General features: G+C 50.4%; 1 long non-coding RNA gene across 1 annotated transcript in view; it reads right to left on the minus strand.

Annotated features, from left to right (window-relative positions):
* Positions 1-8,250: 8,250 nt before the first annotated feature.
* The window catches only part of LOC112444769 (uncharacterized), a 66,436-nt gene continuing 50,704 nt past the window's right edge, over positions 8,251-23,982 (minus strand). The window contains exon 2 of the long non-coding RNA XR_009493265.1: positions 8,251-10,982. This is a non-coding gene — a long non-coding RNA (uncharacterized lncRNA). The remainder of the gene's footprint in view (positions 10,983-23,982) is intronic.

Here is a 23,982-nt window from a genome sequence, read left to right on the forward strand (position 1 = left end):
GATTCACAAAGAAAATACACTTTATCTGGTTTGTAAATCAGGGCTGGTGACTGGGGAGAGAGAACATCTGAACCGTTATTCCCAAGGAACATTTTCCAGAGCCCATGGAGAGAAGTCATTCTCCCCAGCCCAGGACAGCTGGCCCGCAGAGGAGGAGGGGCCAGAGAAGGAAGTGATTGTTGTAAATATAAAGTGGCCCCACACTCAGCATACAGCACACAGGGAAAGGGGGCCACAGTAGAGGGAAGGACCTGGCCAGGGCCCCTGGGTGCCCTGGTAGCAGAGCTGGGTCAGGTGGAGTCAAGTCCAGGGCTGGGGAGGACCCTGCAGCGGAGTTCAGAAGGGCTGTGAGTGGGGAAGGTGCTGAGGGTCCCCTTCTCAAAGCTAGAAGCTGCGGGGACCAGCAAGAAGGAGACTGTGCTCTGTGGTGGAGAGATGACGGAGGCGTTAGGCCACCCAGCTCAAACGCGGCTTCCTCCCCTACCATTGACAGGGCTGAGCCAGAGCTGAAGCCCTCTGCCCTCCACTTTCACACCTGGCAAAGGGAAGGAGGCTAACTTGTACCAAAGCACATCCCATGCCTGGCACCCAGCAGGTTCTCAGCTGATGCTTGTGAAGTCCCAAACACTTTGTGGGGATCAGAGGGTCCTATGCAGTGTTTGGGCTGACTTAGTGTTTGGGCTTGGTGTCTGCCGAGGCTTGACAGAGCACTTTCTCTGGAAGGTCAGAAGCGCCTGCCTCCCAGGGATGTCACCCATCCCAGAGGATGGGATGGTGCAGTGGAAGAAGAGTCAGGACACGTTTTCCATCCAGGGAGCCTGGGTCCGTGGCTTCCCTTCTGTGTGATTCTGTTTCCTCATCTGCAAATGATGTCTTAGATCTTTGTCTTTGACCTTCTCAAAGTGCTGCTGCTGCTGCTAACATCACAGTCAAATCAGGAAACATCACTGCTCCTTCCTGAGCCTCAGTTTCCTCCTCTGTGAGATGGGGCAGCCTCACTTTCCTCTTAGTTCTGGCCCTAACCTGCTGTTGATCCCCTGGGGGAGGGGTATGTGCCTCTGGCACCACAAGGCTTGTTAGGGGCCCTTTTCCTTCTACATGATGCTCTTATAAAGATATAAGCAGAGAGATGTGAGTCACACAGCAGAGGCTGAAAAAACCAAGGCCTCCCCAAGCCATTAGATCCTCACGGAATCCAGGCTAAGTCCCTTTAGTCGTGTGCGACCCTATGGACTGTAGCCCGCCAGGCTCCTCCGTCCATGGGATTCTCCAGGCAAGAATACTGGAGTGGGATGCCACTTCCTTCTCCAGGGGATCTTCCCGACCCAGGGACTAAACCTGTTTCTCCTTCATCTACCTACATTGGCAGGCGGGTTCTTTACCACTAGCCCCATTAGAACCTGGTGATCTGGAAACCAGCGCTTTTCACCTCTGCTTCTCAGGTGCTCCTAAAACCAGAGGGCCAACAGACCAGGACAGAGCAACTCTATGAGGAAGGAGGTAATATAGGATGGGAACCCAAAAGTCAGAGCAGGCACTGCCGTGACTCCTATCTGGGGGGACAGGAGAGTCAGCCCAAGACCCCACTGCCACCTCAATACTCTGGTGCCATCAGTCTCAGCTCAGACCCTCCCTGAAGGCCAGAACCCTCATCCATCTACCAGTGGGCATCTCTTTCTGCCTGTGCCATGGACAATTCAAAACTCACTTCAGCCAAAACTCTCTCCCCACCCTCTCATCTGGTTCCTAACCTTCCTCTCTCTCTCTCTCCAGTCTCCCTCTTAGGGATAATCCCACCATCCACATGCACATCAGGAAACCTGCCCATCACGTGGAACTCCCCCCCTCCCTTATACCTCTCCCAACTCAAGTAGTCCCCAGCTAGGATCCATCCAACTTCCCTCAAGCCCTGCTTCTCCACACCCACTTAAACCTTCGTTCAGGCCTGGTCATACAGTGGTAGTCTGTTTCCTCTGCTAGATCGGGAATTCCTTGAGAGGTGGGTGACTTCACGCAACATGCTACCCTCTGTCCCCCAGAGCTCAGAACATTGGTACCTAGTAGGTCCTCAATAAATGATTCTGAATAGAAAAAATAGGAAGACTTCCCAATGGCAGAGACAAGAAGTCTATAAACATGAGCAGAAGTTAATCTGATGGTCCCCAAAAGAAGAAGTGTTTAAATGACACCCTCTACTTGTGCTCCCCAGACCCATGCCCTAGCAGAGCTAGGCCACTCCTAGCAGAGATTTGGAAGCGTGATAGAACGTTGAGGCACTGAGGCAGAAGCCATGCAGCCAGATGCTAAAAAGCATTGAATGCCACACCAAGGAATGTGGTTTGGGGAGAGCTGACTTCCCTGGTGGCTCAGACAGAAAAAGCATCTGTCTACAATGCGGGAGACCTGGGTTTGAGCCCTGGGTTGGGAAGATCCCCTGGAGAAGGAAATGGCAACCCACTCCAGTACTATTGCCTGGAGAATCCCATGGACAGAGGAGCCTGGTAGGCTACAGTCCACGGGGTCGCAAAGAGTCGGACACGACTGAGCGACTTCACTTTCACTTGGCTTCATTCACTTCTCTTTTAGATTTGTCTTTCAGGCAAAGAGCTCTCTGACAACACTTGAGGAAGACAAATTGTGAGACCAGAGCAACACTTGGCTCTCAGAACCTTGCCCTGGCCTCTCAAGAGATCAGATTTCCTTGCTTTGGGCCAAACTCTTTAAAGCATTTTGGCATTGGGTGAAGGGTTTGGGGGGCCAGAGGGCTGGCGGGGAGCAGCTGGGATGGCACCCAGGGTCACTCCAGCGCTTTGCCCTGCTCTTGCTCTTACTCCCCATCCTGATGGCTCTTCTGAAGCAAGAAAATGGGCCAGAGGTGCCCCAGCTGGGCACCAAGGGTGGGATGAAGACCTGGGCTTCCCCCTTCCAAGAGCATCTGTTGCTACAGATGCAGGTCGGTGGCCCCATGGCAGCTGATGGCTCCTTTCTTGAGACTTCTGCAAAGCCCAGTCTGGGGTTGTAGTCTTCAGAGTTGTCCATGCATTAGAGCACCTGGAGCCGGGCCTCACCCCAGAGCTTATGAGGCAGCGTGTTACAGCTGGGGCCTGGGAACTGGAATTTTCTAACAGGTTCCAGCAGTGCTGAAGCTGTTGGCCCTGGGACCATGCTTTGAAAACCCATGCTTTGGTTGAGTGAAGGAAGCCGAAGGCATAGAAAAAGATGAAGAAACCAAAAAGAGGAGGTGGGCTGGAGTCATGCCACGCAGGACCTTCCACCGTGGGTCGGGGATTTACAGTTACATGGGTGAAGGTGGGGGTCTGGAGCAGCAAGAAAAGACTCAGGGAGTCAGAGGCGCCCCTGGCAGTGCTGGGCCTGAGTCCTCTCTATCCTGACTCTGCGGCTTCAGCCAGCTCCCCCCAGGGGCCCCAAGTCCCCTCCTGGGTGAAGGCACACATCCCCCTGCCCGCCCACCTCCTCAAGGGGCAGGTGTGCCTGGTGGGGCGATGGCCTTGAGAGGGGATTGCAAACTGGAAGGCCCTCAGCAGATGTGAGAGTGATTATTATAATCCCCCTCCCCCAGATGGCACGGTCTGGGTTGCCCCCACCTCCGCCTGCCAGGCCCGCTCTCTGTGGTCCCTGGGGACTGAAGGGCCCGCCGCTCCATGGCCGCCTCCAGGGCCCCAACCCGGGCTCAGCGTGAGCCAGCCTCCAGCTCGCAGGGTCTTTCTTCAGGTGCAAGGACCCAAGTAGCTGACAGCGGGCGGCTCCTCGGCAGGGCACCTCGGGCGGGCGGGGGTGGCGCTGAGCAGCCGGGAACAAAGGCCGGCTGGGAGCTGGCAGGGCGCCATCAGGGTTCAATGCACAATGGCCCGGGGGCTGGCGGCTTCGCTCCTGGCCGGCATTTGCATAATGTCTGGGGCAGGAACAGGTGCCCGGTCAATAGGCAATTGTGAGGCTGTTCTGTCAAAAGAGAAGGGGCCTGTATTGAAGGCTAGGCTTGCCTATTGCAATGCAAATAACATTCAAAGCAGAACAGCCCAGCACAGGCTCCGGGGAGCTCCAGCTTCATGAAAGCCACCGAGCCAGCCCGGCTGCTGCCTCTGCTGGTGCCCGCTTTGTCTGAGACCAAGGGGTGGCATTGGCAGGGGGGGCTGGGACCTCACGGCAGGGAAAGGGAGTGGGTCAGCCCACCCATCCAGGAGGGCTTCCTGGAGGAGGAGCTGATGTCGCTGAACTTTGGCCAAGTCGCTGAATTCAGCTTTGCAGTTTCTTTGAAGAGAGGCCCCAAATAAGGGTGCTAGCCCACCAGTTGGTGCTCCTTGTGAAACCTGCTAGGCCCCCAAGCCACTCCTCACCTCTCTCTGCGTGGGCCCAGGCTCTGAGAGTCAGGGTCCTTGCTGCCACAGCTAACTAACACTGACTGGTACTGTCGCACATGGAGTAACTCATCCCGTCTTCACAGCAACCTACGAGGTAGGGGATGTTATTATTCTCATTTAACAGATGACGAAATTGAGGCACAGAGAGGTTCAAGGTGGCACAGCTAATATGAGTCAAAACTACGGAGAGAACCCAGGCAGGCTGACTCCAGAAGCCACCCCTTTAGCCTCTGAACTGGAGTTGCCAGGAGGAGCCCCTCGCTGTTTAACAAAGGCATTGCAGTCCAGAGAGGGCTCAGGACTGCCTGCTGCCTAGACAGGAATCCAATGTTCCTGGCTCCCTGTGCAGCCTGGTTTTTATCTCTGCAGACACAAACATGCCAAAGGCAGAAGGGGCTCAGGTCCGACTGTTAGGGGGCAGTGACACCAGTGGTGGGTGTGGTCTGGATGATAACACCAAGATGGTGTTTTTCCCACATTAACGATGAGGAAAACTTCTCTTCATAGTAATATTCCAAACACTGGGGACTTTCCCTTGGCGGGTTTTGTAGTTTTCCCAAAAAAAAGTGGGGACCTAGCAGCTGGGTTCAGGTGCCTGCTTTATTACCCACAAGCCAGATGACTTTGGACAGCTCACTTTTGTCTTCTAGGTCCATTTCCCCATTTGTTAAAGGGGGGACTAGGATCATTCAAGTTCTAGGGATGTGAGACTTGAGTATAAGGCCTCCAGAGAGTAGATCCTATTAGCATCAGCTTGCTTCCCCACGCTGTGTGCTTTTTGGAAGCCAGTGCTTCCAAAATATTCTACCCCGCCCAGTTTCATGTTGAGTTGAAGGAGCACAAGCATTTGCGTGGGTGTGAATTTATTAAGTCACTTGCTCACATTCCATTGACTTCGCAAGAGTCATTTCTTTTTTTTTTTTTAAATTCTTAAAAATTTTCAGGGAACTCCCCATTGGAAGCCATTATCTGCTGCACAATACTTGAGATTCCAGAATCAGATAAAAGGAAACTCCCTATGAGATGGACAAGCTGAGGGACTCTCCAAACTTCTCTCCCAGGGCCTGAACCCCGGGACTTGCTCCTCCAGAAAACATCAGAGCTCATCTGGGCATCAAGGCACAATAGATTCCTTCTCTCAGCCACTCTGATGGATGGTAGGCTGTGTTGAGCACGATTCTGAAGCAGCCTCCAGGGACGCCAGGAAACAACGCTGCGATCCACGAGAGAGGTCTGCCACGAGCACTGGACTGAAGAGGGGCCGTGTGCGCGTCGTACGTTCGTCATCTCTGATCTGGCGGCTACATGAGGAAGTCCAACCCAGAGAACGGCTTCCCCCAAGTCACATGGCGACAGTGTTAAAGCTGGAATTTTTTTTTCTTTAAAAGAGATGTTTTACAGTGCATCTGTACTACTTTTGGAACTGGAAAAATAATGTGGTATTGCCAGTTGAAAAGTTAAACAAAATCAAGATGACCCTACTATTACCAAAAGAAAGGAAGGCACGGGGCAGTCTGGGTAAAGCTGGGATGCTGAAGATGTTCTAATGGTGGGGACAGCTATGTTTTCATCAGTGTCCCTGCAAGCACTGTGCAGTGCTTTACAATTTCCGCACTGCAGCTCATCCACTTATCCAGTAGGTCTTCCCCAAAATGCTGTGGAGGCAGGAAAAGCAAGCCTTATTCTACATTATCCCATCCTGCATATGAAAAAACTGAGACTCAGTTGATAAGACATACCCAAGGTCACAGCTTGGGTGAGTGGCAGAACAGAGATTCAAGATCTGGGGTTAGGCTTTGGGAAAAGTCAGGAGGGAGCCCAGAGGGAAACTGGGACCTTCTATTCATAGCCAGGGAGGGTCTCAGCATCTGAGGAGGTAGCCAACCTAGGCAGACCCCCTGCAGCACGTGCCCACCAGCACCCTGAACATACCTGCTTGTTCTGGGAGCCTGGGCTGTCCCCAGAGGTAGACAGAGCAGACAGAACATCTTCTGGTTCCCAGGCCCCTCCTAACCCCCCTCAGCTGACCTCCTCAGCTCCTGGACCACAATGCACCCTTCTTCCCCCAGCTCTTAATTAAACTAGCCAGTGGCAGTCTTCACAGCAGAGGCCCAGCCGAGCAAGCGCCTGCATCCTGAGCCGCCATTGTCTCCCCAGCCCGCGGATCCAGCCTCCTGCAGGCACACATTTTGCCCCAGGGCCCAGCATCTGATAGGCCGGACTCCTGGCCACAAACAGTGAAAACACCAGCCTCACAAGGAGAACCTAGATTTCTCTTTACTGAACGTCTCTGAAAGAAATCACAAGACACTTCTGGGTTTTTATTATGAGACTCAAATAAACCCCTATTAATTTAAAAAAAAAAAAAATCTGGTGTCCCAAGGCAAGGGTTTAAGGCCTGATTCCCCAGTTGATAAACCAGGTGACCTTAGGTGAATAGTTGCCTCTTTGAGTCTCAGTTTTCACATTTATAAAATGGGAGTCGTAAGGAAAATGCAGGCAAAGAAATGATAGGAAAATGCAAACCAGATGACCAGAAAATGTAGAAGGCTCAGCTTAACTGGAGCCAAATGCATCTCCCACAGACCTCATCTGGAGGGAACCTCCGTCCAGGCTGTCCTGTTACAGCTGTAAGAAGTCTGACCTTCACTATACCTGCAGAAGAAGAAAACTGAGTGTTGTTAAGAAATGCACTGCTGTTCTTCCATGAATAAGACCGGGGACTTGGGTCACTCGGACGGTGACTGAGGGGTGGGAGAGGGACCAGCGAGTTGGTGGAAACTTGATGATAAGTTCTTGCCATTGCATCCTGACTTCATCAGCCACATATTTGGACCTGATGCTTGACCACCACTTTGCAGTTCTCACCCAACAACACAGAGCCAAAATCAGAGCTCAGACTCCAGAGCCATGGGAACCTGAGTTTGAATCCTGACTCTAAGTGGGAACTCAGGACTCAGTTTTCCTCAGCCTCAGTTCCCTGTGTGCAACAACAGAGTTCACCCCACCCACTGGTCAGCATCACTAAAGATGAGAAAGGCCGAGAAAGGTGAGGGGAAATCAGGAATGTCCTCTCCCCAGAACCCTCCCCACCCTGCCTCCAGGAGGCTCTTCCGAAAATATAACCCATGTCTGGCCCCCATTAAATCCCTCAAGAGCCTCTCATTGCAATAAAAGCCTGACTCTTTACCGTGATATATAAATCTGTCTTCATCCATCCTGTTTCTTGCCAGGCGTGTTCTTATCAAGACTCCCCCACACTGTGCTCCAACCACAGCCAGTCACCTGGCCCCCGGTGTGCCTCAGTGTCTCCAGGCACCTGCCCTTGCAGGCCCTGCCTTCATTCTCCACCTGACCCACTCCCACCTCCGCCTCAGCTAAGCTGAAAATATCCTTTGCATCTCTCTTTTTGAGAAAGTTAACGATAGCTACTTTTTGAATAGGTAATACATTCACAACCAAAACCCGGAAGGCACAATGTGCTACAGTGAAAAGTCTCCCTCCTGCCATGGGCCCAGCCTCCAAGTTCTTGGCTCTGCTCCCCAGCAGCAGCCACGGGGTCTGCGTGCTTCCAGAGGTGAACGTGCAGAACCATTTTCATATATACGTGCATTGGAATATATAAGGCACGTATATAAGGTGCTGCTTCCATTGCTGTTTCCTATCATTGCTTTGCCTGCCCTTTTCTTACAACTCCCGTTTTATAAATGTGAAAACTGAGACTCAAAGCGGCAACTATTCACCTAAGGTGCTACTTATATTGTGTGTACATAATACAGATTATGCTACTGTTCATATTAAAATGAAGAAAATAAAAAAAAATAAATAAAATGAACATATATGTACATTAAATACGAATTTGTACATCATATACATTTACGTATTTTGTATATATATGTGTACACATATATTCATGTTTTTTCTCCTTTATACAAATAAAAGAATCATTTGTATTCCATTCTACGGAATGCCTTGCACTTTCACTTAAAAATGTATCTTGGAGCTCAATGCACATCAGTGCATAAAAGTACTTCCTACTACCCTTTCCCCTCCCCTCTTCTTCATGATTGCATAGTGTTCAGTTGTACCAATCCACCATAAATTATTTAGCCCACCCTCTAGTGAAGGACACTTGGGCTGTTTCAAATCTTTGGTGATACTGAAAATGCTTCAGGGAACAATCTGGTACGTGTGGAATAGCCTTGTCCGTGTAGAGATGGGATGACTTGCTGAGTAGAGGCAGTGCTAAATTATTGCCAGGTCACCCTTCAGAAGCGCAGGGTCAAGGTGATCTCTGTGGTCTGTGTACAACAGCACGCTGTGCCCACGAGGCAGCAGTGTGTGCCCGCTGCACACCCTCGTCGGCAGTCTTGAGCAGTCTGAGGCTGGGGTTGCGGCGCAGTGCCATTCTATGTACATGGCTCCCATGATGAGTGAGAGTCAGCCTTTTTCACACGTCATTGGTCTCAGAGTTCTTTGTACTCCCTTTTTGTGAGCTGTCCGTTCATATCTTTGCCTGGATTCCTATTGGATTGTTTATTTTCCTTAATGATTGGTAGGAGCTCTTTATTTACCAGGAAAATCAATCTTTTGCTCTGACTTGAATTGCAAATATTTGGGATCCTTTGTGGGAAGGCTTCCTCTAAAAGGTCATACTCCAGGGGAATTTGGTCCCTCTCATCCATGCTAGGTGACTTGCTGAAAGAATTGATGGAGAGGAGATTGAAAAAATGAATGAGTGAATGAATGACTGTGGCTCCTTCCACCTAGCTCGTTGTCAGCCAAGACCCAGCCCTGGCCATGAGCAAGTTGATAAATTACTAAGATCCTACCTGGCCTGAGCAGCTGCCCACCTGAACCCAGGGTGGACCCAAAGGGCTCCTCCTAGAGCTTCCTCTGCCTCCTCCCCCCTCCTACCCAGTACCTCCTCCCTGGACAGACCTTAACATCAGCCAAAGCTCCACAGGGCAAGCGAGTAGGCCTGCATCTCCCACTACAGAATTTCTCTCTCTTGTCGGCCTGTCAGAAACAGAGAATTTATTACCTCATTCACTTTGAACAAAACCTGTTTCTAGAGATTTTTATGATGGAGGAGTAAGGAAAGGAGTAAAGTGAGGGAGGAAGTGTCAATGGAGGGGATGTGGCCTAGAATGTATAATCTCATGGAGAGAAGCGTTTTGGCAAAAGGCCAAATGGACCGTCCGGCATCTCGCTGGTTTCCAGACAACCTTGTTCCCGGATACACAGAGAGTTCTCATCAATGTGCGTGTTAGAGAGACGGGTTCATCACACAGAAAGCAAGGGTCCTGCCTCTGCCCCGAACTCAGGTCTCCAGGCTGCGGTCCTCCCCAGGCCGTGTCACACTGGCCCCTCTCTGCTCAGCCCAGCTCCAGGGCTGTCCACTCTGCTCCCCGCTGGATGCTGTCACCCACCTGTCACCACCAGACTTTTCCACATGTACTGGGCAGAGAACAAGGCCGAGGGGGCCCCTGGCCTCACAGAACACCTCCTCCCCTCCCCCGCAGGAAAGACAGAGCTGCCATCGAGGACTGATGCTCATGAGCACCTAATGCAAGCCCTGCTCTGGGCTGGCGCTCCACGTGGGTTAGTTCCGTGAATCTCTCAGTACCCCAGTGGTTCAGGACAGTTATCGCCCATGCCTCACAGAAGAAATGGCCGAGGAATGACAGAAAAGACAACCAGCTTGCCCAAGGTCACGGCTAGGATTCAAATACAAGCAGTTTGATCCAAAAGCCATCAGCTCAGTCCCTGAGCCCTGCTGCCCAGCAGGCGTTACAGTTGCAAGGAGCGTTAGGCAGGGCAGAGTTGGGCACTGCGGGTGCTCACTGGGGCAAGCTCCTCCATCCAGAGGATACTGAGGGGTACCTGTGGGCAGAAGCAGGGAGAGAGGTAAGGACAGGAGCCACCAAGCCAGTAGGAAAAGCAAGCCCAGGGTGGACAGAGCATGCGAAGTAAGGCCAGGTGGTGGTGGAGGAGGTCACAGGAGTAAGCAGGTGTGAGTAGGTCAGTGTGGGCAGGAGTGGGCAAGCGCGGGCTGGTCAAGCATGGCCCTCTCCTCTCCTTTCCCTTGGGCAGTGCCTCCAACCCTCAAGATCTGCCTCAGCTGACCCTCTCTATAAAGCTCACCTGTCCCGATTCTCTACTCCCTGCAGCTCCCACTCGGCATTTCCTCCTGCCTTCATTCGCCCATCACGCCTGTGGTGAGCCTTGTTGCCTACCGGGCCTGCACCAGCCACTGGGAATAGGACCATTAATAAGGCACATGAATAAATCACGGCGTCTTCTAAAGAGAAGAGCAGCTCTAAGTGCTCTAATAAAGTGGCATGTGAGTGCAGAGGAGGGAGCAATTAGAACTGTCTGGGAGAAGGAGGCCAAGGCGCGGAAGGCTCTTCTGAGGCCCTGACACTCCAGCTGGGCCTGAAGGGCTGGCAGACAATGGCAGGAAGGACGGTTCCACGGAGGGCCGGCTGCCTGCACAGACAGAAGGGGCCGTATTTCAGGAGCTGCTGGTCTGATGGACGGACAGAGGTGGCGGGATCCAGACCATGAAGAGCTTCAAGTACTCAGGAAGGAGTCAAGCTTCTTGATAGAGACAAAAGGTGTACATGGTCAGGTGAGGATGCAAGAAAGACCTTTTTCACTGCAGAACAGGGAAAGCAATCCCCACTTTTGGCTTTATTTTTCTCCATAGCACTTAACACCATTTGGTTAAACTGAATGAAATGGCTCTTTTTGTGGGTCAGGATAGTGAAATATTAACAAGCCTAAATAGTTTTGACATATTTTATTTGTTGTTCATCCCTCCACTTTCTCCCCCACCCTTCTTCCATGAAGTAAAGGATTTTAATCATTCTTTTGTTCATTGCTACATCCGCAGTGTCTGGAACAGTGCCTGGTAGTGGGGATCAGTAAGTATTTATAGAAAGAATGAATGAACAAACAAGAGACTTGGGGGCAGAGCTCCTTCTAGTTTCCCTTCCTCAACAAGGAAGCCCCCAAAGACAGAGATCTTTCACTCAAGATTTCTGACTTGAAACAACAGATCCACCTCTCTTCTTACTTTCTGAGTCACTTTGAGAAGGAACTGACTTTTTAAAGCTTTTGTTTCTTCATCTGCAAATGGGAACGAGGGAAGATTCCGCAAGTGTGTGTTAGTAAGATCATATCAGAAATCATGGGAGGGAATTCCCTGGCAGTCCAGTGGTTGGTGATTTAGTCACTCAGTCGTGTCTGACTCTTTGTGACCCCATGGACTGTAGCCTGCGAGGTCCTCTGTCCATGGGATTCTCCGGGCAAGAGTACTGGAGTGGGTTGCCATTTCCTACTCCAGGGGATCTTCCTGACCCAGGGATTGAACCTGGGTCTCTTGCATTGCATGAAGATTTTTTACTAACTGAGCCACCAAGGAAGTGGTTAGGATTTTAAGGAGAAAAGGAGAGAGAGAAAGAAATCCTGGGAAACACAACACAGCTTCATAAATGCTATTTCTTCCTCCCTCTCTTCTTAATACACCAAGCCCTGTTTTACCCTGTTCATAAGTAAAGACCTACAGAATCAAGATTTTTTTAAATATGAAAATGGATATGTTTTGAGTTTGATGAGAGAGAACTTACCCCCTACAATGAGGGGAGGGATGTGCTGTGGTGGGAAGCAGTGAATGCCCAGCAAAGGGACTCAGGTCCTCTCTGCCTCGGCCCCTCACTGGCCTCACTGGCCTCACTGAGAAAGTCAGCCTCTTGACTTCTGCTCTGTCATAAGAGGGAGGTGAACCTGCCCATCTCACTGTCTCCAGCCCATTTGCTGGAAGTGTCCCTGCAAAGCTCCCCATACTCCCTAGAATCCAGGCTCCCACCTGATCTTGTGAGTGGAGAGCACCATGCCCTCTCCAAGGGGGATGCAACTGATGACAGAATCGGGATTGTCGCTTCTGCCCAACCATCTGCCCCCCCTTCCTCAGGTGAGTATATCACCCACCATGCTGTTGCAGGGGCAACAGGCTTAGGACTCCAGGATTCTGAGCTCCCATGAACCCCAATCTCCACCATGGTGGCACCTCCACCTCTGCATATCCTGTAGGTCTCCGGCATTATGACTGCTTTTGAGTTCCTGTTTTAACACAGCCATGTTAATGCAGAGACATGTTCAGTTCAGTTCAGTTCAGTCGCTCAGTCATGTCTGACTCTGCAACCCCATGGACTGCAGTATGCCAGGCTTCCCTGTCCATCACCAACTCCCGAAGCCTACTCAAACTCATGTCCATAGAGTCAGTGATGCCATCCAACCATCTCATCTCTGTCATCCCCTTCTCCTCCCACCTTCAATCTTTCCCAGCATCAGGGTCTTTTCAAATGAGTCAGTTCCTCACATCAGGCAGCCAAAATATTGGAGTTTCAGCTTCAGCATCAGTCCTTCCAATGAAGATTCAGGACTGATTTCCTTGAGGATTGACTGGTTTGATCTCCATCCAGTCCGAGGGACTCTCAAGAGTCTTCTCCATCATCACAATTCAAAAGCATCAATTCTTTGGTGCTCAGCTTTCTTTATAGTCCAACTCTCACATCCATACATGACCACTGGAAAAACCATAGCCTTAACTAAACGGACCTTTGTCGGCAAAGCGATGTCTCTGCTTTTTAATATGCTGTCTAGGTTTGTTGTAGCTTTTCTTCCAAGGAGCAAGGGTCTTTTAATGTAATGGCTGCAGTCACCATCTGCAGTGATTTTGGAGCTCCAAGAAAATAAAGTCTCTCACTGTTTCCATCATTTCCCCATCTATTTGCCATGAAGTGATGGGATAGGAGACGTGTTAATTCTGCCTAAAAACGTAAGATTTGAGTTTCAGCTCTCATTTTCTTGTTGTCAAGTAAGACGTGGAAATGACCATTGCCAGCCAACGCCCTCCATCCTCATTTTTCTGCAGCCGTCACTTGGCCCCACTCTTGGTGAGGACCGGCAAAGGGGCACGAAGCTGGGACGAGATAAGGTGAGGAGAGATGTACAGGATGGTAAGGAGTCAAGGGAGGGGGGCAAGGATGTCTTCTAGGCACATTCTTGGAAATAACGGGTGAGTATATTTACTTCTACATGGGGCCTTAAGTTAAGTAAAAGCCGATCAGTTGTGTCTGACTCTTTGCGACCCCACAGACTATACAGCCCATGGAATTCTCCAGGCCAGAATACTGGAGTGTGTAGCCTTTCCCTTCTCCAGGGGATCTTCCCAACCCAGGAATCGAACCCAGGTCTCCTGCATTGCAGGTAGGTTCTTTACCAGCAGAGCCACCAGGGAAGCCCTGGGGCCTTTGATACAGCCAAATCAAAATGCTCCCCTTAACAAAACAGCCCCCTCTTGCCTTCCAGGAGACGTGACCCCTAAATTTCTGGCAGAGTGGCAGCCTAGCTGCCCAGGGAGGGGGATCACAGGCAGTGGCTGGGCCTGAGGAAGCAGACAGGACAAGCCAGCCCCAATCCCACTAAGCAGAACCTCTCAGAAGCCTTCCTTGAAGTACTTGTTGTTTTTCAGTTGCTAAGTTGTGTCTGATTCTTTGAGACCCCATGGACTACAGCACTCCAGGCTCCCATGTCCTCCATTATCTTCCAGAGTTTGCTCAGATTCGTATCCATTGAGTTGGTGATGCTATCTAACCATCTCATCCTCTGCGGTCACCTTCTCCTTTGTGTATGTGCTCAGTCACTCAGTCATGAACAACTCTTTGTAACCCCATGGACTATACCCCACTAGGCTCCTCTATATCCATGGACTTTTCCAGGCAAGAATACTGCAGTGGGTTGCCATCTCCTTCCCCAGGGGATCTTCCTGACCCAGGGATTGAACACATGTATTTGTGTCTCCTGCTTTGGCAGGAGGATTCTTTATCACGGAGCCACCTGGGAAACCCTGCTCCTTTTGCCTTCAGCCTTTCCCAGCATCAGTCTTTTATAATGAATCGGCTCTCTGCATCAGGTGGCCAAAGTACTGGAGCTTTAGCTTTAGCATCAGTCCTTCCAATGAAGTGTTTATGAATCACAAAACCCCACACACTCCCCAGTTTTACTTGGTCTTCATCAGTGATGGAGAAACTGAGGCTAGAAAACATCCACCACATTCCTGAACTGATGGAGAGGGGAGCTGAGAGTGAAGCCTGAGTCCCCTGATGCCACACCTCAAATTCTTTTGATCCTCTTGATACTCCCAGAAGGTGAGTTATACTGCTACAATAATGTCAACCCATTTTACAGATTAGAAAATGGAGGCTTGGAGACTAAAAGAATTCCTCTGAAAGTGGCCCTGTTCACCGGTAATGGAGAAGCTCCAAACCCAAGTCTTTGGACTCCTGACCCAGGATGAAAGCACTTTCTGGTATCTTGAAGCAGGTTTGGCCATGACACATAGGAAAACCTGAAAAGTTGACACTGGTGAGGACAAGGAACGCAGAGAACCAGGGAGCACAAGGAGGAAGACCCCGAGGGACGCAGAGATCACTGACAGATGTGCCCACCACCTCTCCTAGCAGACAGAGCCCCTAGTGCCAGTGGACAGCCCCCATCCAATCCAGCCGGCATGCGCTGGTGACCACAGAGCCTGCTGTGTCCACCCAAACCCCACATGTTAAACTGCGGGCCCAGCCAGCCGGCCAGCTGCCCAGGCGGTCCTGCTTCTCCTGCCCATCAGACAGATTGATCAGAAGCAGCAGCAGGACCCAGGGGAGCCCCGTCGCCCACCCTCCGTCAATCCCAACACAGGGGCGGGCGGGAGATGGAATATATGTAAGGTCATTTGGAGATGGAAAAAAAAAAAAAATCATTCACCACACTCCCGAAATAGCCCATCTCCGCTTTGCAGCGATTGCCACCTTCTTGGCTCTAAATCAAATTCTGCTGCGAGAAGCAAACTCAATCTCTCTCTCCCAAGTTTTGCTTTTTATGAGTTTGGCAATAAATTGGGGCGTGGATGGAGAAAAGGCACCAAAGGTCGCTGGAATCAGGACATGCCTACACAGCGTGGAGGAGATAGAGCGGCAGAGAGAGGTGAGAGGACAGCCTCGGGCGTGAAGCAGGGCTGGGGATGGACATGAGTAGCCCAGCATCTCTGTGCTCAGTCAAGCACCCAGTGAATGAATGAGCGAAATCCATACCTACAACTACACAAATTTCCTGACTTGGAAAATGTTTTACTCAGGTTAAAGAGAAAGTGTCTTGGTTGCCGAACTGGAATTATGACAGTCTGGGGGGTCAGCCTGCGGTGACAGCCTCCAGGTGTCAGAGAAGCTCCCTGAGATGAGGAGACATTCAAGACCACTATATCCCCAAAATGTGGGCGCTTCTCTGGCTCCATCTTTGGGGCTTTTCTCTTTACACTCAGCTTTAGGGTTCTCTACCTGGGCACAAAGGACATTTGGGGCTGGATATATTTTGTGAAGCTGTCCTGGCTCCAGTAAGATCTTTCGCAGCATCCCTGGTCCCTGGTTACTAGATGCCAATAACACCCACCAGTCAAGACAACCAAAAATGTCTCTGGTGGTGGCTTAGTCACTAAGTCAGTCATGTCTGGCTCTTTTTGACCCCACGGATTATAGCCTGCCAGGCTCCTCTGTCCATGGGATCTCCTAGGCAAGAATACTCGAGTGGGTTTGCCATTCCTCCTCCAGGGGATCCTCCCGACCCAGGGATTGAACCCAGGTCTCCTGCATTGCAGGCGGATTCTTTATCTATTGAGCCACCAGGGAAGCCCCAAAATGCCTCTGATGCTGCTACATCGCTTCAGTCGTGTCCGACTCTGTGCAACCCCATAGACAGCAGCCCACCAGGCTCCCCCCATCCCTGGGATTCTCCAGGCAAGAACACTGGAGTGGGTTGCCATTTCCTTCTCCAATGCATGAAAGTGAAAAGCAAAAGTGAAGTCCCTCAGTCATGCCCGACTCTTAGTGACCCCATGGACTGGAGCCCACCAGGCTCCTCCATCCATGGGATTTTCCAGGCAAAAGTACTGGAGTGGGGTGCCATTGCCTTCTCCGAAAAATGCCTCTAAACATTGCCAAATGTCTCCTGATTGAGGCTCACTGCATACATGCTCTCTGGGGTCTAAATCACCTAAAGATGTCCCAGCTCTCTCTCCAGCCCCAGGCCCACCTGCTAAGCTGCTTACTCATCCCATAGGGCCACCTGCCTCTTGGCATTGCTCCCTGGATGGCTGCTCAAATGAGTAAGTCCCATTACTAGAGGCATGGTGTCCCCCCATCAGGAAATCCTGCCAGTACCCTCACCACCCCTGACTGCCCCCCACCTGCCCACAGAACCTGATCCTCCTCCTCTTCTCCTAGTGGACAGACCCTGGAGCAACTGTTGTTCTAGTAGATAGCTGGTCATTTCTACTCACCTCTGCTCACATTCTCCAATTAGTCAAGACCAGTGGACTCTACCCCAAAACTGGCCCTGCTCCCCAGTTTTCCTGCCACAGGCTGGTGAGGGCCTACCTGTCACTGTCTCCCCACCTCTTGGCATCCCCCTTCCAGTCTACCATCCAGACCTTCACCATGGAGAACTTTCTAAAGCTACAAACTTGGTCAGGTCTCTCACCTTCAGGCGAAGGGTCCATGGCTTCTCAAAGTCTCAGAGTTAAATCCAAACCCTGGGAGCCCACAGGGACGGTCCTCACCCTGCACCCTGTGTACACACACACACACACACACACACATGCACATGCATGCACACACATGCACACACACATCACACGGCTGATTTTTGAGCCATAATAGAGATGGTAATACTCCTAACAGCTGATATCTGTTAAGACCTTTGGCTCCCTGGGACTTTCTCACCGCTGTAAGTAATCCGTTATTTATACTTCACAATTACTCCGTCAGCGAATACCCCTACTATTTTCACTTTATCAACAGGGAAAATGAGGCACAGAGAGGCTGTGACAGGAAGTGAGGGGCATAAGCGGCTGCTCAGCCGATGCCGCGTTGTTTCTCCATCCACCATGCGCAAGGACCTCAGTCTGCCTGAACGCCCTTCCCATCAAGCCCCTTTCCCTGGAATATCCTTCATTCTTTCTGGCTCACCTTAGCTCAAGTCTCCCCCATCAGAGAAGTTTTCAGGCCTGGCCAGGGCCCCATCACCAGAAGCCCAGATCTCCCGCTGATGGAGCCCAGTCAGGGCTGGTTGAGCCCAATTAGCCCACCAAGGGCTAGTCCCCAGTGACAAGAGCAGCTCAGCCCAGCACACAGGCTAGACCCACAGATGGCTCCCCCACTCTTGCAGAACCCAGGCTCTGCCGCTGCTCCAGGGAGACCAGCCTTCTGGGTCCAGGGCACCTTGCACTGGACCACGAACTGGCGGGTCCCAGGTAGTTTGTTCAAGATGAGCCTCTCAATGACAGGTCAGCCTAGCGTCTACACCCAGTTCTCAGTCCTGTTTTCAATTTGAATTAGTTTGAGTCTCATCCTATTGCTTGCAACATAGAGTCACAACAAACCTTTTCTTCCCCTTGCCTGTGTTTCCAAGTCTCCCCTCTCTGTGTTCTAGAAGGCTCCATCCTCTTTTCTCTACTTTTCCAATTCTGTCAGGTCCAACTCAAAGGCCACCCACTCCTGGATACCTTCTCTGACCGCATAACATTGTGTCTTCAGCAGTGAGCTGCGTCCTTGCCATTTCCTAAAGCAAAATACAGGCAGGCATCACATCTGAAAAATGGCAGTAACAATAGTAACCATCTCCTAGGACTGTGGGAGGAGCAAAGTGACATCATATAGGAGAAAAACGTCTTTGGGATCATTTATCTGCCATATGGGGAGATTTCCATAGATGTTTATCTGAAAATATTAAAATAATTAAGCAACATGCATAGATGGGAAAGCATGACCCTATCACATAGGCAAATGAAATACTGCATTTCAGTGCAAGAAATACCATGTACTACAGGTCTGATCTGGAATGGACACATACACACTGTTGTATTTTAAATGGATAACCAACAAGGACCTACTGTATAGCACATGGAACTCTGCTCAATGTGATATGGCAGGCCGGATGGGAGGGGAGTTTAGGGGAGAACAGATACATGTATGATGATGATGATGCATTAGTTGCTCAGTCATGTCTGACTCTTTGCAACCCCAGGGACTGTAGCCCACCAGGCTCCTCTGCCCATGGAATTCTCCAGGCAAGAATACTGGAATGGGTAGACATTCCTTTCTCCAGGGGACCTTCCTGACCCAGAGATCAAACCCAGGTCTCCTGCATTGCAGAAAGATTCCTTTATCGTCTGAGCCTCTAGGGCCCTTGGATACATGTACACACGCAGCTGAGTCCCTTAGATATTCACCTGAAGCTATCACAGCATTGTTTGTTAATCAGCTATTAGTTCAGTCCAGTCCCTGAGTTGTGCCCTACTCTTTGGGACCCTCTGGACTGCAGCACACCTGGCTTCCCTGCACATTACCAACTCGCAGAGCTTGCTCAAACTCATGTCCATCAAGTTGGTGATGCCATCCAACCATCTCGTTCTCTGTCATCCCCTTCTCCTCATGCCTTCAATCTTTTCCAGCATCAGGGTCTTTTCCAGTGAGTTGGTTCTTTGCATCAGGTGGCCAAAATATTGGAGTTTCAGTTTCAGCATCAGTCCTTCCAATGAATATTCAGGACTGATTTCCTTGAGGATTCACTGTTTTGATCTCCTTGCAGCCCCAGGGACTCTCAAAAGTCTTCTCCAACACCACAGTTCAAAAGCATCAAATTTTCGGCGTTCAACTTTCTTTATGGTCCAACTCTCACATCCACACATGACTACTGGAAAAACCATAGCTTTGACTATGTGGACTTTTGTCAGCAAAGTAATGTCTCTGCTTTTTAATATGCTGTCTAGATTTGTCATAGCTTTTCTTCCAAGGAGCAAGCATCTTTTAATTTCATGGCTACAGTCACCATCTACAGTGATTTTGGAGCCCAAGAAAATAAATCAGCTATACCCGAATACAAAATAAAAAGTTTAGGTGCACTGGGATGACCCAGAGGGATGGTACGGGGAGGGAGGAGGGTTCAGCATGGGGAACACATGTATATCTGTGGCGGATTCATGTTGATATATGGCAAAACCAATACAATATTGTAAAGTTAAAAAATAAAATAAAAAATAAATTTAAAAAATGGATGAACAAATGATAAGAGGCATTCCCTGATTCCCAGGAAATTATGATATTTGTTGATAAGGACCCACCCCGTGCTGAGCCCACAATGGCCTCCTCTGCATCCCTGCCACCGTCCACCCAGGCAAGCTTGTACATGGCAGGTATGGGATGAAGTCTTATTGGTTAAACACTGCAGAGAACAATAATTCCTCCCCACAACTAACTGAGAAGGGAAATGGAGAAAGAGGAAGGGATGGAGTAAAATGGAAGCAGACTCCAAAGACCAAACTCCAAGAAATCAGTCATCCACCTGGCAAGGGTGTTAAACTAGAAGCAGCTCAGGGTATGAGGACACCATTCTCTGGGGCAGTTTTAATCCACATGTTTTTCCAACCTGGAGGAACCAAATGGATACAATGGAATTTAGCCTGTATAGAGACCAATTCTGAGGACATGTCCAGCTCCTTTTATTAAACATGAATTGTGGTGCAGCCAGCATTGTCTAAAGCGGGTATCCTTGATGGAGATTGGGACTCTGAAGAAGGCAACACAGCCCTTTTGAGGATAAGCACAGCCTGGCAGGAACATTTTGCTATAGATAACTGTCGTGGTTGTGGGCTTATTGGGATTGGATTCAGCCATCAATTCCCCTAATGGGATTCCCTTTGCTGAGTTGCCCTCTCTAGGCTGCAGTGAGCTCCTTCTATATAAGATGAGGGGTTAGCCTAGATGATTTCAAAACCCTTTCCAGCAATAACATCCTGGAGGTAAATCATCAGCCTGATGTTTAGTTCCAGGCTGTCGTATGTGCGTGTGCATATGTGTGCACGTATGTGTGGAGTTTGCATGCATGAATGTGCGCATGTCTGCATGCTTACACAGACATGCTCAGGGTGCGTGTGTGCATGTTTCCAGTGTCCTTTAACTTGATCATTAACGCCTCACATCAGACGCCAACAATAAACAGACCATAGAGACTTCATTTCTAGCTGCTGCTACTTTCGAAACAGATAAGGGTCCTGGGAAAAGCATGACACCTCTAACACGCATAAATACACCTGGCAAGCTTTTGAGCCCCTAAGGTGTTTTTCATCCTGGCAGGTATGCTAAATGTGTCCACATAATTGTGTGACAAAAATTGTATCCAGCTTTCCTTAACAAAAATCTAGTGCCTCATTTACCTAGGAAGGCTGATGTACCACTTGATGAACAAGGCTGAGACTAACCATTTCTCTCAATAATTATATTCTGATGGCTGCAGGGACAGACCATGAGAAAATCAGATTATTTTTATACAGCAAAGAGAAAGTCGAGTTAAAGACTCACGAGTATTACCACTCGAATTATAGGTGAGCCCTTCCGAGAAGATAGCCTCTTCGATTCTAGGTAGACAGAATAATTGGAAAACCTATTGTTCTCACCATCATGTTGTCTTTTTAGTTTAGCTTGTCCCTTTTCACTATTTGGAGCTACATTAAATACATATATTTTAAAGAAGCTGTCACAAGAGTCTTCCAAATATTCTAAATATTCTGTTTCTCAATTATTCCCCCTTTGAGTACACGTTCTATCCACACTCATAGTAAGTGACTTAAAAATAAATAAACTACCATCATTCCCTTTCTCAAAAACCATCCCTGGGGACTTTCCTGGCAGTCCAGTGGTTAAGACTGCTTCCATTGCAAGCAGCAGGGATTCAGTTCCTGGGCAGGGAACTAAGATCCCACATGCTGCATGGTGTGGCCAAAAAAAAATCACTACTGACTTCTATCAGGTTCAAGTCCGAACCGTCAGTGTCTGTCAAGGCTGCTCGGATTCTTCAACTTGCCCTCCTTTACCGTCAGTCTTACCAGCAGCTCTGCTCCTCAGTGAGTTCTTCTCGCCCATAACCACATGGATCCTCCTCCCAGGCCCCCGAGACCCAAGTTCTTCCTCTGACACCCCGAAACCTCTGACATACCATCTCCTCAAACTTTCATCCTTCAGGGAGCCTTTCCCAAATGCCCTCACTTACTCATTCACAAACATTTGCTGTGGGTCCTTGGGCCCAGGTGTCAATGATACAGAAATCAATAGTGAGAGCGACACAGAGGCACACTGAGGTCATTTGGAAACCAGAAAATGTTACCAGGGCAGTGGAGTACAAGCCCCAACGTAGCTTCCAGCACGTGGCGGGCGTTCCTAAGGGCAGGTAGCATGAAGAGGGCTCTAGGGACAGATGAGCAATTCACCCGGGACAGGGAAAGCTGGGAGGCCCTCCTGCCGGGAGCTAGTGAATGCAGCTGCAGCTGATCCCATGTGGTGCCATGAGAAATGTCACCCCAACCTGGGCAACTGGTCTGGCTGCTGGTGCTGCCAAAGCCCAGGGGAGGATGGAGCCTTGCCCCGAAGCTGAGCCAAGTCAGGAGCTGGCCAAGGAGGTGGAGACAGGGAAAGCCAGGGTTCCTGGGGGTCGCTGAAGGAGGCAGGCTGGGTCTCACCCTGGGGAGACAGGAGGGACTCCAGCAGAGCTGCAGGCAGGGCAGCCTGGAGGCCAGTCCACCGCATCCTAAGGAGCCAGCCAATGGACAGGGGACATGGAGCTCCCGGAGAACCCAGCCTCGGCTCGGCCCGCATTGCTCACCCGGAGCTCTGGAGGCTCCTGGCATTCGGCGAGTGCTCAGTGCAGACCTGCCAAACCACTGAGTGAGTCCACGAGCAAGGGAACAAGTGAACCAAGCACAGCTGTGCAACACCTCCCCACGTGTCCAAGGAACAGCACTTTTCTTTGGGGCCTCCCTCGGTTTCCCTTTAAAAGAGAAACCTCCCAGGGCTTGTTTCTGAAAACAGTGAGACAGAGGAAATAGAGCCCCCTGAAGAAACAAAGCAAGTGCTTTTTTCTCTCAGGCCTCTCAGGGTACTTCAAAGACCCTCAGGGACATCCAAGCCTGGCACCCAGGGAGGCACTTGGTAAAGAAGGGTCGAATGCCCTCAGTAGAGCCTTCAGCTCTGCAAGTGAAGTCTAAGAGCATGACCTCCCTCCACCCCACTCTGGGCCCCAGGTCACACTGCCCTCCTGGGACCCCCACTAGCAAGCTTCTGGCTGAGGTGGCTGCCTTAGTTATGAAATACTTCCCTCAGTAGGAAAATAGCATTTTTAGAGAGACAGAAATCAGTAAAACGTAGCCACAACCTAAGGCTCTGCCTGGTTGGATTCTAGTACTGGGGAATCTCATTTCTCTCCCCCATCCAAGGAGCTTGGAAACGTCCCGCCAGGCAGAGTGCACAGCTGTCAGGAAAGGATGGATCCAGGTGGGTCCAGGCAGAGATGATGGAGGAATCGAGCCCACCCTGGACCTCAGACCCTGGGAAAGACTCCTGCTGAGCAGAGAGTCACCACAGTGCCCACAAGACCTGCAGGGGGTCCACAGCACAAGCAGGGAGGAGTGAAGGGGTGGGGAATACAGAGGGTGTAACCTGAGGAGAGCGGAGACGTCGGCTTGAAGAGTCTGACTAAAATCAACAAGCACGAGGGTGCCATGGAAGCCTCTGGAACAGGGGAAGTGCCAACCCAAGGTCAGACAGAAAAGCAGGGGAGAGACCAGAGCAGTAGAGCAGCTGGAGGCCTTGGGACCATCCAGAGTGGAGGGTGCACTTGAGGCAGGACAGCCGGCACCCTCCCCATCTGAAAGTCTAGAATTCCAGCAGGACTGTCTACAGACAAGGACTCCATTGCATATTTGGAGAAGGATCAGGAGGCAGTCCTCTTAGGTCTTCACATTGTCTCCAGAAAAAAAAAAAAAAAAAAACAACACTGTACTCAAAGAGCAAGCAAGCAATTCAGGGGGAGCGGCAGCCGAGGTGAGGATTTGCCTTGGTTGCAGACAGTCTGGGTTGGAGCCTGGCTGGCGTCCCGTCAAGCCTGTGCAGGCGAGGATGGGGTTTGTCCGAAGTCCCAGGGTCAAGTGTGGTCTCATTTGATATCATACTATAATTCTGTAAGATGTAACCACCAGGGGAAGCCAGGAGACGAGACCACTCTGTACTATCTTTGCAACTTTCTGTGAATCTAAAGTTATTCCAAAATGAAAATATACAAAACTTGGAGTCATGACATTGCTCTTCAGCCCCTGATGCCACCAACCTGGTGATCCTTTGACAATGCCACCCAGCATCCAAGCAAAGACTTTGGCCTGCTAGGACATTTTCAAGAAGAAACTGTGCCCAGACTCCGTCCCTCCTTCCCACCAATGCTGCTCTGAGCCAGACTTGCATCTCCTCCACCTGGACGCCTTCCTCTAGCCCCTGTCTCCACCTTCCCTTCTAATATCCATCCCCTACGTCACTATCAGAAGGTCACCTCTGAATCTCAGTTCTGCTTCTCATCCTCCAGGGAACCCTAATTCTTTGGGGTTGAAGTTAAGCTCCTCAGCAAGTTCTCTAAAGCCCATTACAATGTGATCTCAACCCACATACCT

The sequence above is a fragment of the Bos taurus genome, chromosome 28 (genome assembly GCF_002263795.3).
Source record: "Bos taurus isolate L1 Dominette 01449 registration number 42190680 breed Hereford chromosome 28, ARS-UCD2.0, whole genome shotgun sequence".
Lineage (NCBI taxonomy): Eukaryota > Metazoa > Chordata > Mammalia > Artiodactyla > Bovidae > Bos > Bos taurus.